Source organism: Nerophis lumbriciformis, linkage group LG17 (assembly GCF_033978685.3).
Source record: "Nerophis lumbriciformis linkage group LG17, RoL_Nlum_v2.1, whole genome shotgun sequence".
In the NCBI taxonomy this organism is placed as follows: domain Eukaryota; kingdom Metazoa; phylum Chordata; class Actinopteri; order Syngnathiformes; family Syngnathidae; genus Nerophis; species Nerophis lumbriciformis.
In genome coordinates this window covers 29011460-29025338 of record NC_084564.2, presented here as the reverse complement: position 1 = coordinate 29025338, position 13879 = coordinate 29011460, and the positions used below count along the sequence as shown (strand labels likewise).

The 13879-nt window shown below is 41.5% G+C and overlaps 1 protein-coding gene across 1 annotated transcript in view; it reads right to left on the bottom strand.

The window, feature by feature from the left end:
* The window catches only part of schip1 (schwannomin interacting protein 1), a 797934-nt gene that overhangs the window by 776847 nt on the left and 7208 nt on the right, over nt 1-13879 (bottom strand). The gene's annotated exons all lie outside the window — the stretch shown is intronic.

The following is a 13879-nucleotide window of genomic DNA, read 5'->3' as shown; positions in this document are numbered from 1 at the left end:
AGTCAACATTGCAACTTTTTCTAAATTACATTTAACCTTTAAGTTTTTTATTTCACTTTTGTTATGTTTTTGTTTATTTTAATAGTATTTTTTGTGTGACAATCATTGGTACTTTAACTTTAACTTAACTTAAGAATGTGCCGTGGGCCTTTAAAACATTAGCTGTGGGCCGCAAATGGCCTCCGCGGCACACTTTTGACACCCCTGCTATAGATAATAAAAAATTAAATCTGATAAATCTATGGATAAAAAGCAGGGCCTGGTGACGCATGCGCGTTTATCATAACTCTCTCTCTCTCTCTGTGTCTGCCCCTCCCTCACCAATGCTGCTGCTCGCACAATTTGTTTTGTTTTTAACCCCTTCTTAACCCTGAACGTACATTGTTAATACACGCAACCCTAACTCAAAATGCCGGACATTTGAGGCATTTAAGAAACTCCGCCCTGACAGCTCCGCAAAAGAGGACATGTCCGGTGAAAAGAGGACGTATGGTCAGTCTATCGTAGCCTGTTAGCTTCTAGCATGTCGTGTGTTGTGCCTCGGTGTGCATTGTTTACACAATGTGCGTTACGCTACTTAATATGTCCGTGAGAAAACTCGTTCGGTACACCTCCGGACTGAACCGGAACCCCCGTACCGAAACGGTTCAATACAAATACCCGTACCGTTACACCCCTATAAGTTAGTGAAAAAGGTCATTAATACGTTCATAATTGGTAATAAATATTTGTTACACCTACTCAGTGGCCTAGTGGTTAGAGTGTCCACCCTGAGATGGGTAGTTCAAACCCCGGCCGAGTCATACCAAAGACTATAAAAATGGAACCCATTACCGCCCTGCTTAGCACTCAGCATCAAGGGTTGGAATTGGGGGTTAAATCACCAAAAATGATTCCCAGGCGTGGCCGTCGCTGCTGCTCACTGCTCTCCTCACCTCCCAGGGGGGAGAACAAGGGGATGGGTCAAATGCAGAGGACACATTTCACCACACCTAGTGTGTGTGTGACTATCATTGGCACTTTTAACTTTCACTTAAAATGTATGTTGTTAAAAAGCTAAGGTTAAAAAGTAAACAAAGTTGGCTCCGCTGTAGTGGCTGCTGGTGGCAGGAGCTCTGTGCTCTTGTGTCATCCTTTTGTGTTCCTGAAATTTCCCTCTTGTTTTGCCTTTTGGTTGGGGACCCTTTGGGACTGTGTGACAAGGGGTGGCACTTTCGTGACTTCTGCTGTGCTTTTTTGTAAACTTCTGGATCAGTCTCCCGGGAGCCTTTTGACCATGGAGACCTGCTGCTGGGTCTCTGTCACACCAGAGTCCGTTTGGAGAGACTGGAGGAGATGCGGATGAAGAGACAGGGCTGCGGAGCTGGCGCCGAGCGTCGGGACAGACATGCTTCACAGTGTCTTGACTGAATGAGCAGGTATCGGACACCTCAGTCTCCTTAGACGTATCCTCGCTCATCCATGCGGACTGGACATTGGCCGAGAGGTGGTGGGCGGCCGAGGGTAGAGTAACAAAGCAACCAACTCTCTTGGTTACTTTGTTGGGTCTGCTCTTGTCTCTGGCCATGCTCCACCCACCGCAGCAGAAGATGGCGTGAACACCGCAAAGGCCACCACAGTGTATGTTTTGGGTTTTTTTGTTGTTGTTTTACTTCTGTGGCTGTGTGTAGAAATGGCTGGTTGCATCAGCTATGCTCTTTTAAATGTTTTTAATGTCCTTTGTGTTGTTTGATGTTTACCTCTTACACACATGTTTATGTGTGCTATGGCTATGAGGTTTTTTTTCTTGGCCTCAGTCTGGACCCCCTCTCCAGGAGCCCAGGATTAGACTGAATTTATTTTTATTTTTTTCTCATCCAAGGCAGACCCGTCCGTGATCCTGTTCTGTCTCCCTGTAATGTTTGTCTGCTCTTGAATGGGATTGTACTGAAAATCTTAATTTCCCCTCGGGGATTATTAAAGTATTTCTGATTCTGATTCTGAAAGTGGGACATCCCCAGATGCTGCAGAGTGAGTCCTCTTCTGGCCCCTAGACAATCTTAGGCATTGCTTTTTTCCTCTTGGAGAAAAGAGGCCTGAAAGTCACTAATGAACACTCTGTGTCTCTTTAAATGTTTGAGCCTTGGGAAATGTTCATCTTTGTAAGTATCTATACGTCCAAAGCACCTGTTTTGGGCCGCCACAATCTTTCTGTTATATATTTATTGTATGATCTCGTACTTGATAGTTCGCATAGTAATGTCGTGTGTATATGGCTACGGTCCTCTCCAAGGTTTCTCATAGTCATTCTCACTGACATCCCAATGGTTTGTGAGTTTCTCCTTGCCCTTATGTGGGATCTGAACCGAGGATGTCGTTGTGGCTTGTGCAACCTTTTGAGACACTTGTGATTTAGGGCTATATAAATAAACATTGATTGATTGATTAATTTTGTGATCGGCATGTAAGATGCATCGTTGCGGTGATTGACGAACAAAGCAATAGATCCGTAGCCAGGACAGAGATTTTCAACTTGTTTGATATCAAAGCCACACCTGAGCCGCACACTCTAAAGCAGGGGTGTCAAACTCAAATACAGAGTGGGCCAAAATTTAAAACTGAACAAAGCCGCGGGCCAAGTTTGAACAAATTAACCTTTTAATAGGGACCCAAACAAGTTTTGCATTGAATATTAAACAAGCAAGGCTTATATAACTTTATAGTGACATGCAAAATCGAGTTTCAAATAATAATAATAATAATAATTAAAAAATATCAATGGCATATCAAATACAATTTAAATAAAAATGCAATGCCTCTTTTCTATTTGCAGCCTTCTGAGGTAAATATCAACATTAACTTTTTCCACAGGTTAATAAATTAGAAAATAAAATAACAATGAATAAACCAACCATTCAGGTCTTTAAACTGCTCAGTTTGCAACACACTGATCTAATCTGATGTGCCCAAGCCAGATGCCTGCCATCTTTTCTTGGATGCTAGTTCATTAATGTCGGGGCTCAGGCTTTGAGCTGAGGCAACCTTCATTATCGAACGAAGGTGTTCATCAGTCATTATACCTCGTACTCCACCCGTCCTCCACGAGCTGTCGTCACGTCTGCTTTGCATCCATTCCAACAACGTGCCGGCCCGATCACAAAATATGTGCGACTTCAGCACGCACACACACGTAAATACAAATGCATACTTGGCCAACAGCGATACAGGTTACACTGACGGTGCCCGTATAACTAACTTTAACATTGTTAAAAATATGCGCCACACTGTGAATCCACACCAAACAAGAATGACAAACACATTTCGGGAGAACATCCGCACAGTAACACAACATAAACACAACAAAACCGTGCGTCGGTTGAGGCGGGCGGGGTTCGGGGGGCGGTGTTTGGTGGTAGTGGGGGTGTATATTGCAGCCCGGAAGAGTTAGGGCTGCATGGGATTCTAGGTATTTGTTTTGTTGTGTTTATGTTGTGTTACGGTGCGGATGTTCTACCGAAATGTGTTTGTCATTCTTGTTTGGTATAGATTCACACTGTGGCGCATATTTCTAACAGTGTTAAAGTTATTTATACGGGCACCGTCAGTGTAACCTGTATTGCTGTTGGCCAAGTATGCGTTGCATTCACATGTGTGTGCGTGCTGAAGCCGCACATATTATGTGACTGGGCCAGCATTTGTTGGACTGGGTGAAAAGCGGACGTGACGATTTTTGGGAGGAGCACTGAAATTTGAGAGTCTCCCAGGAGGGTTGGCAAGTATGAGAATTAGCGGTGAATGCGGTGTTACCGCGACACCGCCGCTGAATATAGTCAGCGGGCCAGCTCTAGTGTTAATTTGATATCGCCTCAAGGGCCAAGTGAAATTACACGGCGGGCCAAATTTGGCCCGCGGGCCAGAGTTTGACACCCAGCCCCTAAAGACTTCCTCTGGTAAAGCTCTAACTACCGGCAAGAAAGCCGTGAACCTCTTCATACAATCCATGGACGTGATTCAGTGCCTGATGACAGAACTGGAATACCTTCACCCGAGATTGCTCAACATCATCCTCACCCGCTCCCAATAGCAAACAAGATCCACCTTGTCGAACACTACGCTCCTGGAAAGGGGCATCTTCAGGGTACATACGGTATAACGCTTCTTATGCGCACAGACTGGACTAGGGTTGGGTTATTGCGCGAAGCCGGAACAGACGGGCACGGACCCTGCGCAACAGGAAGCGAAACCGGTGCGACGCCAGACAAACCGGACCAACCAATCCACCTCCATTAAAAAAATAAAATAAATACAATTCAATAATATTTAAATCAATTAAAAACCTCACACCCTCAGCGAGGTCTCTGCACGGGAATGGCAAGCCACCAGATCGCAGTCCACGGAGCCTGCGACGGCCGAGGAGGCAGTGAGGGGCGTGCCACACCCCACCCGAACTCCAACTCACCCGTGCATGTGATGTGGGAGTGTATAAGACCCCCAGAGTGTCTACTGTGTACTTAAAAGTAGGAGGTCAGCCATTACATCCGACCCCCAGTCAGTTTTATGATCTCGTGCTTGATAGTTCGCATGGTAATGTCGTGTGCATATGGCTGTTTAGTGATCAGCATGTAAAATGCATCATTTGTAATTGCCTTTTTATTTTCTGTATGCAACAGTTACCATTCTCACATACTGAAAGCTTCACTAAAACAAGAAACGCAAGCCTTGTGTACAGAGTTTTCTTTAATTTTTTGCTAGCTGCCTAGCAGCACACAGACAGAGTTGTGAGGACAGCGCTGTCTAATTAATTGCTTGGAGGGTAAAAAACAACTGAAAATTAACTTCGGCAATTTGTTGTCAATTGACAAATGATCTAAATCTAAAATCCATCCAATTAAAAAACCGGGAAGCCATTTTTTTGCGCAGGTTCCAAAAACGGGGCATATTTTTAAAGTTCTTTGACAGCAACTTTAATGATAGTGTTTTATTTTCTGAGTGAAGTGTTCGATAATAACATACAGACTAAAAATTATTTAAACTGGATTTTATTTATACGGCACCAAATCATTGTGTTCTGAGATGACCATTTGTCAGACTGATTACAACAATTCAAATAACCCAAACTAATGAAACCCCTAAATGTGATCAATATGCAGTATATATATATATTGAGAACACCTGCACCATCGAATGCAAGAGCTGTGTGAAAATGATGGCCTGTTTGTATCGACACAGTCTGAGAAGTATTCATTAAGACTGTGACGATATAACCTTATGATACGATTCATTTTAGCTTACTTTTATTTTGCCACTATAAACTTTTTTCAATATTCTTCCTTAGTGAGTCAAATGAACGTTATGGGAGACAACCAAACAAACAACCAAACAATTACACAAGGCGACTCGGTAAAGAATCTGGGTATTATCTCCGACCCAACTCTCTTTGTTTAAGAATGTTACTAAAACGGCCTTCTTTCATCTCCGTAATATCGCTAAAATTTGTTCCATTTTGTCCACTAGCGACGCTGAGATCTTTATTCATGCGTTCGTTACGTCTCGTCTCCATTACTGTAATTTATTATTTTCGGGTCTCCCTATGTCTAGCATTAAAAGATTACAGTTGGTACAAAATGCGGCTTCTAGACTTTTGACAAGAACAACAAAAGTTTGATCATATTACGCCTATACTGTATGTACCTTTATATATATATATATATATATATATATATATATATATATATATACACATACATATATGTATATATATATATATATATATATATATATATATATATAAATATATGTACACATACATACATATATATATATATATATATATATATATATACACATACATATATGTATATATATATATATATATATATATATATATATATATATATATAAATATATAGATGCATAGATATATATATATATATATATATATATATATATATATACACATACATATATGTATATATATATATATATATATATATATACACATACATATATGTATATATATATATATATATATATATATATATACCTATACTGGCTCACCTGCACTGGCTTCCTGTGCACTTAAGATGTTTTACTACTTATGTATAAAATACTACACGGTCTAGCTCCATCCTATCTTGCTGATTGTATTGTACCATATGTCCCGGCAAGAAATCTGCGTTCAAAGAACTCCGGCTTATTAGTGATTCCCAGAGCCCAAAAAAAGTCTGCGAGCTATAGAGCGTTTTCTATTGGGGCTCCAGTACTATGGAATGCCCTCCCGGTAACAATTAGAGATGCTACCTCAGTAGAAGCATTTAAGTCCCATCTAAAAACTAATTTGTATACTCTAGCCTTTAAATAGACCCCCCTTTTAGAGCAGTTGATCTGCCGTTTCTCTTCTGCTCTGCCCCCCTCTCCTTTGTGGGGGGGGGGCACAGGTTTGGTGGCTACGGATGAAGCGCTGGCTGTCCAAAGTCGGGACCCGGGGTGGACCGCTCGCCTGTGCATCGGTTGGGGACGTCTCTGCGCTGCTAACCTGTCTCCGTTCGGGATGGTCTCCTGCTGGCCCCACTATGGACTGGACTCTCACTATTATGTTAGATCCACTATGGACTGGACTCTCACTATTATGTTAGATCCACTATGGACTGGACTCTCACAATATTATGCTAGATCCACTTGACGTCCGTTGCACCGGTCGCCCAGGTGGCCCCCACATCTGCGGTCCTCTCCAAGGTTTCTCATTGTATCCCATTGGGTTGAGTTTTTCCTTGCCCTGATGTGGGATCTGAGCCGGGGATGTCGTTGTGGCTTGCGCAGCCCTTTGAGACACTCGTGATTTAGGACTATATAAGTAAACATTGATTGATTGCTTGAAAATCCCACCAAAATGCCTTGGCTTACTTGCGTGCTATACTACAGTAAAACTGCCACATGATTTTGGTAAAAGTAGTTTTATTCCACAGATCTTGTATTTTCCTTAGATGAATATTCTAGAGCAGGGATGTCAAACCTATGGCTGATTTTTTTTTTTATCAAAGAAACTGCGGTTTTATATGTGTCCACTGGATGTCACAATAGCGATTCTGTTAGGCAAGCAAACGGTTCGTACCAGGGCCAAGCAAGAGGTACACAGTAAAGTGTGGCTGAGGCTCTTCTCCCTCGACACAAACGAAACGTAAAACAGCAGGTTTTAAACACATTGTTATTTGGCAACCTCAATGGCCCAAAATGTCTCTGTCAAAATGAGAAAAGTCAACGCAGAATGGAACTACCACCGTTTCTTATGGTTAGTTGAATTGGCACAGGGTTAATACGTGGACACGACAAATGAGGTTTTTGATACCTAGAAAAGTTTCCATCTATTTATTGTGCTTTTTATTAAATCCCAGATAGGCTTAAGGTTTGCTCATGGCTTTGTAAATACACTGCTCGGCCATGAAAACCCATTCTTTGAAGCTCTCTGCGTACTGTACGTGGGCTAATTGGAAGGTCACATGCATAGGCGCTGATCGACATTTCTGCCAGTGGGTGCTCGTACGGGCGGTAGATCTGCCGCTACTTTTCTTAGTGTAGACATAGCCTTCTAAGCCGGATAACCCCTTAAACAAATAATTATTTATCCTAAGCATCGTGTCAGCCACATTAAACCATCGTTTAAGGTAACCCTCCCTGGATAATTTTTTTACACGGGTAAGTGCGCCGTGTATTTTTTGAATCTCCGGCTCTTAGCTTTGTATGGACTCATTGATCGTTTACAAACCGAGTTTGGAGAGGAAGTGACGCCAGAAAGAACGCGCCCCACACAGGAAGTTACGTCAGAAAGAACGTGCCACAGCAAGCTTCATAATAACCTGTTTCCACTCGGAGGTAAACACTAGAAAGATGGAGGCGAGTCCTCCAGACATGCCGTGTTTCCCCCTCCTGTACATGTACAGACGCTTGTGGAAATCACACATGAATACCTTAAGAGAAGGAAACTGCAGCTATTTGGGATACAACACTTCTCAGACGGCAAGATCATTTTCGAATGTCCAGGTCAGCTGTGATTCTACTTACTGAAAAACTTTGTGCATTTGTCGAAGAAGAAACAACGAAAATGCGGCATCCCGTGGATGTGATAAAAAAAGGTAGCATGGGCTTTGTATCACCTGGCGGTCGAGGGAAGACTACGGAAAACATTGAATGCATTTGGACTGGCGAAGCAGACTGTATCAGTTATTGTCCGCCATGTATGTCGCAGACTCAACGTCTAGGTCCAGAGTATATAAAGTCACCAAAAAGGAATGGAGAATGAAGGTGAAGGCAAAAGAGTGAGGAGTGTCCAGACCAGATATCTAGATCCCTAGATTGATTGTTGTAAAATGTTCTTTGTCTCATTGTGTACTGTCACGTGTCTATTAAATATTTGATAAATGTATGATGTCTCAGGTGTGATTCACTACAATAGTGCCCCACAGCACACTGGATTCCAGTTAATTGAAATACCACAAGACTGGATATTGTTCAGATAAGTTGAATTTAATTCAAGAACTTGCACACAAAGCAACACTGGAGGTGACTATGACATGCGCATTTTCCGCGCATGCGTACTAGGTCGCGTTGCGCCGGCTGACAGAGGGGGTGAGGGGGTCTTAAACGACCATTGTGTGTGTGTGGACACAGATAAGGTTAGGTGGGATTTACCCTGGATAACCTGAACCGGCTTAGTGTAGAAGGGGCCTGAGCATGCGCGGTTTTTGCTTGGTGGTGAAAAAGAATTTGCCTTCAGTCCCACGTGGGTGCTCGGCGCCTGTGGTCACATGAAGTTTGGAGCTCTGTAGCAACTGACTGTGCAGAAAGTCTTTGCACTATGCGCTTCAGCATCCGCTGACCCCTCTCTGTCAGTTTACGTGGCCTACCACTTTGTGGCTGAGTTGCTGTTGTTCCCAAACTCTTCCATGTTCTTATAATAAAGCCGACAGTTGAGTTTAGAATATTTAGGGGGGAGGAAATTTCACGACTGGATTTGTTGCACAGGTGGCATCCTATGACAGTTCCATGCTGGAAATCACTAAGAGCGGCCCATTCTTTCACAAATGTTTGTAGAAACAGTCTCCATGGGATCGGTGCCTATGTTCAAAGTTATTTTGGTTTGCTTTCTAATGTTCACACTGTGTCCACATGCAATTCGTACTATGGGAATACAATCAAAACACAATCAAATTGAAGTATGTTATTGTGGTTGTAGTTCGCAGTGGACTGCATCGTACTGAAAGCTGTTTTTTTCTAATGTTTTCTCATGTACTGCTAAGTGAATAAGCCAACCGATACAGCTGCCAATGCAGTTACACACCACAGCAGATGTAGCTAATGAAGACGGTTGAAGATGCTTAGGCGTTGTAAATGTGACAAACAGGTGCATGCAGTTAGGGCTGCAACTAACGATTAATTTGATAATCGATTAATCTGTCGATTACTACTTCGATTAATCGATTAATAATCGGATAAAAGAGACAAACTACATTTCTATCCTTTCCAGTATTTTATTGGAGAAAAAAACAGCATACTGGCACCATGTTCTGGACATTGGGGGTGCAGCATACAGCAATAATAACACAGAAATGTAACTCATCAGATCAGAACTGGATCAGATATTGTACACGTTTCTGTTGTGAATAATAAAGGATTCATTTTAGGCTGCCTCTGAATAATAGCATGAAATATTCCAGTAACTTCATAACGTTTAGTTATACTAAAGCGTCACTCAAATCTAAATATATTTATAATGCTTTATCGGGCCCGGCTACATTGATCCATTATGAAACCAACCTGAGATATTTCTGTCCGTTACGTTTATTTCCAAATTGGTAACCGTGCGTTTTCTCTCTCAAAACGGAGTCAAATGTGCCGGAGACACATTATCAGCTCAGCGTTGCAACAAAGGCATAACAATAACGTTACTCACAAAAAAGCTGAACTCATGAATGCCTGTTGCCACTATGGACTTAAAAAGTTACGGACTGTGCGTTCCCTTCATCCATGGCTCCAACATGTTTCCTTTTCAGGTGCTCCTGAAGCAATGTTGTACTTCCGTACCATTTTGCAGGAAACACTCTTCTTTGAAGTCTTTAAAGTGAAGTGTTCCCACACTTTTGACGACTTAGGTCGTACACTTTTCTCCATTGAAGCAATAACTTCAAGATGTTTCTCTGCTAAACTAACCATACTGTTTTCCTGCGCCATTTTTCGAATGTTTCCGCAAAGGAGACGACGTCGTCACGTGAGCTGCACATGCCACATCATTGGCTAGCTTACCTCCACCTCATGAGACGTAGCCTTAGCGCCGCCCTGGCGCTGTTTTGTACTGTTTTTGTACTTATTTTGATTATTGTTTCTCAGCTGTTTGTAAATGTTGCAGGTTTATAAAGGTTTATAAAACAAACAAAAAAAAAAATAAATAAATAAATAATTATAATTTTTTTTAAAGCCTCCGCGCATGCGCATAGCATAGCTCCAACGAATCGATGACTAAATTAATCGCCAACTATTTTGATAATCCATTTTAATCGATTTAATCGATTAGTTGTTGCAGCCCTACATGCAGTGCTAACTTTTCAGAGAGTCAGCAATTACCAAAGTTTCTCGGAAGTTGAAAGCTGAAAGACACTAACGTGAACATTATTGTTTTACATTTGTTACACTGGACGTCTCTATTGTCAGTTTAAAGACATTTAACTGAAAGTATTTAAATATATATATATATATATATATATATATATATATATATATATATATATATATATATATATATATATATATATATATATGTATATACATATATGTACCCTATTTTTCGGATATATATATATATATATATATATATATATATATATATATATATATATATATATATATATATATATATGTATGTATATGTATATACATATATGTACCCTATTTTTCGGACTATAAGGTGCACTTAAAATCCTTTCATTTTCTCAAAAATCGACAGTGCGTCTTATAACCCGGTTCGCCTGATGTACGGCATAGTTCTGGTTGTGTTTACCGACCTCGAAGCTATTTTATTTGGTATTTATTTATTATTTACATGGTGTAATGATAAGTGTGACCAGTAGATGGCAGTCGCACATAAGAGATACGTGTAAACTGCAAGATGATGCCAGTCAACAACACCAAAACGTTATTGTGGGGACAGGTGAAGTCAGCGCTGCCTATAGGAGGAAAAGTCAGCGCCGCTGTCCATGGTACTGAGGACGAGCACCAGCGGGCAGGGGCTGGGACATGTGCTGACGGCGAGACACAGCTGGCAGGTGATTAGATTTCACAGGTGGTACGTGTCAATCTAATCATCTGTTGTCTTTAACAGTAAGCGGTCGGGAGCAGAGCGAGAGAGAGGATTGGGAGTGACGGCAACGTCACGACATGCGGAAAGACATTTTGAAAAATCTTGTGGCAAACATTAAAACTTTGTTAAACCTGCACGCTTGGCTCTTGTGCCGTGTCTACAGTGGAGCTGCTAGGAAGCGACTTCCACAGTTATATGTCCCATTGTTCAATCAAATTGAAGTATGTTATTGTGGTTGTAGTTCGCAGTGGACTGCATCGTACAGTTTCCTAATGTTTTCTCATGTACTGCTAAGTGAATACGCCAACCGGTACATTAGAAACAGCTGTCAATGCAGTTCCACACCACTGCAGGTGTAGCTAATGAAGATGCTTAGGCGTTGTAAATGTGGCAAACAGGTGCATGCAAGTGGAAGAGGCAGACATGAGGAGGGCGAGTTTTCGGGGAGACGAGGGCACGTATCTAATGTGGTGGAGGAGCGCAAGAAGAAGAAAGAGACATCCTGGAGTGGAGAGGAGCGCATGATCACAGAGTATAGATCAAAATGCAAAATGGAACACTTGAGACTATTCCCTCCGCTACTATTTACCGGTAGAGCGCGGGGCCTGGCTGACATATGGCGAGGGAGGGAAATGATGGTTCTCTTACACACTGTCTGTGATCAAAGAGCATGCTCGCTCATTGAGACGATACTCTCGCCCCTTCAAGCACGCTAATGCGAGGGAGATGACAACAAACATGGCAGCGGTGAATAGCGGCCCGCATCCGTGCACGCGTCGCTTTCTTTCAGGAGCACCATCATTTGGGTGAAGACCCTGAACCAAAACGACAAGAGGATGTGCACTGACCGGCCACATTATTAAGTACACCTGATGAGATCCAATACAAAAGCTGGCTTTAAAAATCTGCCTTAACTAAGATAATAAGGTAACACTTTAGTATGGGGAACACATATTCACTGCTGGTTTACGAGCAGACGAGCATGTTCGGCAGCGCGCACACACAGAGTACTTACAAGCAGACACAGTGTGTAGACAGAAAAGGGAAAACGGACGCATTTTGGCGTAAAAAGTAAAGATAAAGGTGAAGTTATAACACAAACACCCTCAGGAAGAGGTGCTTTAAGACATGGCTAGCTAGCTAGCGGCTAAAGTCCAGCCCCAGTCTGCAGTGTTTTAGCGACTTCCAAATCACTAATTCTGGTCTCCATGGCGACAAATAAAGTAAGTTTCTTACAAGTACCATTATCACTGCAGGACGAGGGATAGCTAAACATGCTTCACTACACACCGTAGCTCACCAGCATCAAAATGTAAACAAACGCCATTGGTGGATCTACACCTGACATCCATTGTAATGATATCAAGTACAGGCATGTATCTAGTCGATACTACTATGTTTACATGGATATTTTTTAGCATCACAACATCTTCTTTCGTTTTTTTTAAATGTATACTATGTTTATAAACTCAGGAAATACGTCCCTGGACACATGAGGACTTTGAATATGACCAATCTATGATCCTGTAACTACTTGGTATCGGATTGATACCCAAATTTGTGGTATCATCCAAAACAAATGTAAAGTATCAAAACAACAGAAGAATAAGTGATTATTACTAGGGATGTCCGATAATGGCTTTTTGCCGATATCCGATATTCCGATATTGTCCAGCTCTTTAATTACCGATACCGATATCAACCGATACCGATATCAACCGATACCGACATCAACCGATACCGATATATAGAGTCGTGGAATTAACACATTATTATGCCTAATTTTGACAACCAGGTATGGTGAAGATAAAGTCCTTTTTTTTTTATTAATAAAATAAAATAAGATAAATACATTAAAAACATTTTGAATAAAAAATTAAGTAAAACAATATAAAAACAGTTACATAGAAACTAGTAATTAATGAAAATGAGTAAAATTAACTGTTAAAGGTTAGTACTATTAGTGGACCAGCAGCACGCACAATCATGTGTGCTTACGGACTGTATCCCTTGCAGACTGTATTGATATATATTGATATATAATGTAGGAACCAGAATATTAAAGGGGAACATTATCACCAGACCTATGTAAGCGTCAATATATACCTTGATGTTGCAGAAAAAAGACCATATATTTTTTTAACCGATTTCCGAACTCTAAATGGGTGAATTTTGGCGAATTAAACGCCTTTCTAATATTCGCTCTTGGAGCGATGACGTCACAACGTGGCGTCACATCGGGAAGCAATCCGCTATTTTCTCAAACACCGAGTCAAATCAGCTCTGTTATTTTCCGTTTTTTCGACTGTTTTCCGTACCTTGGAGACATCATGCCTCGTCGGTGTGTTGTCGGAGGGTGTAACAACACGAACAGGGACGGATTCAAGTTGCACCAGTGGCCCAAAGATGCGAAAGTGGCAAGAAATTGGACGTTTGTTCCGCACACTTTACCGACGAAAGCTATGCTACGACAGAGATGGCAAGAATGTGTGGATATCCTGCGACACTCAAAGCAGATGCATTTCCAACGATAAAGTCAAAGAAATCTGCCGC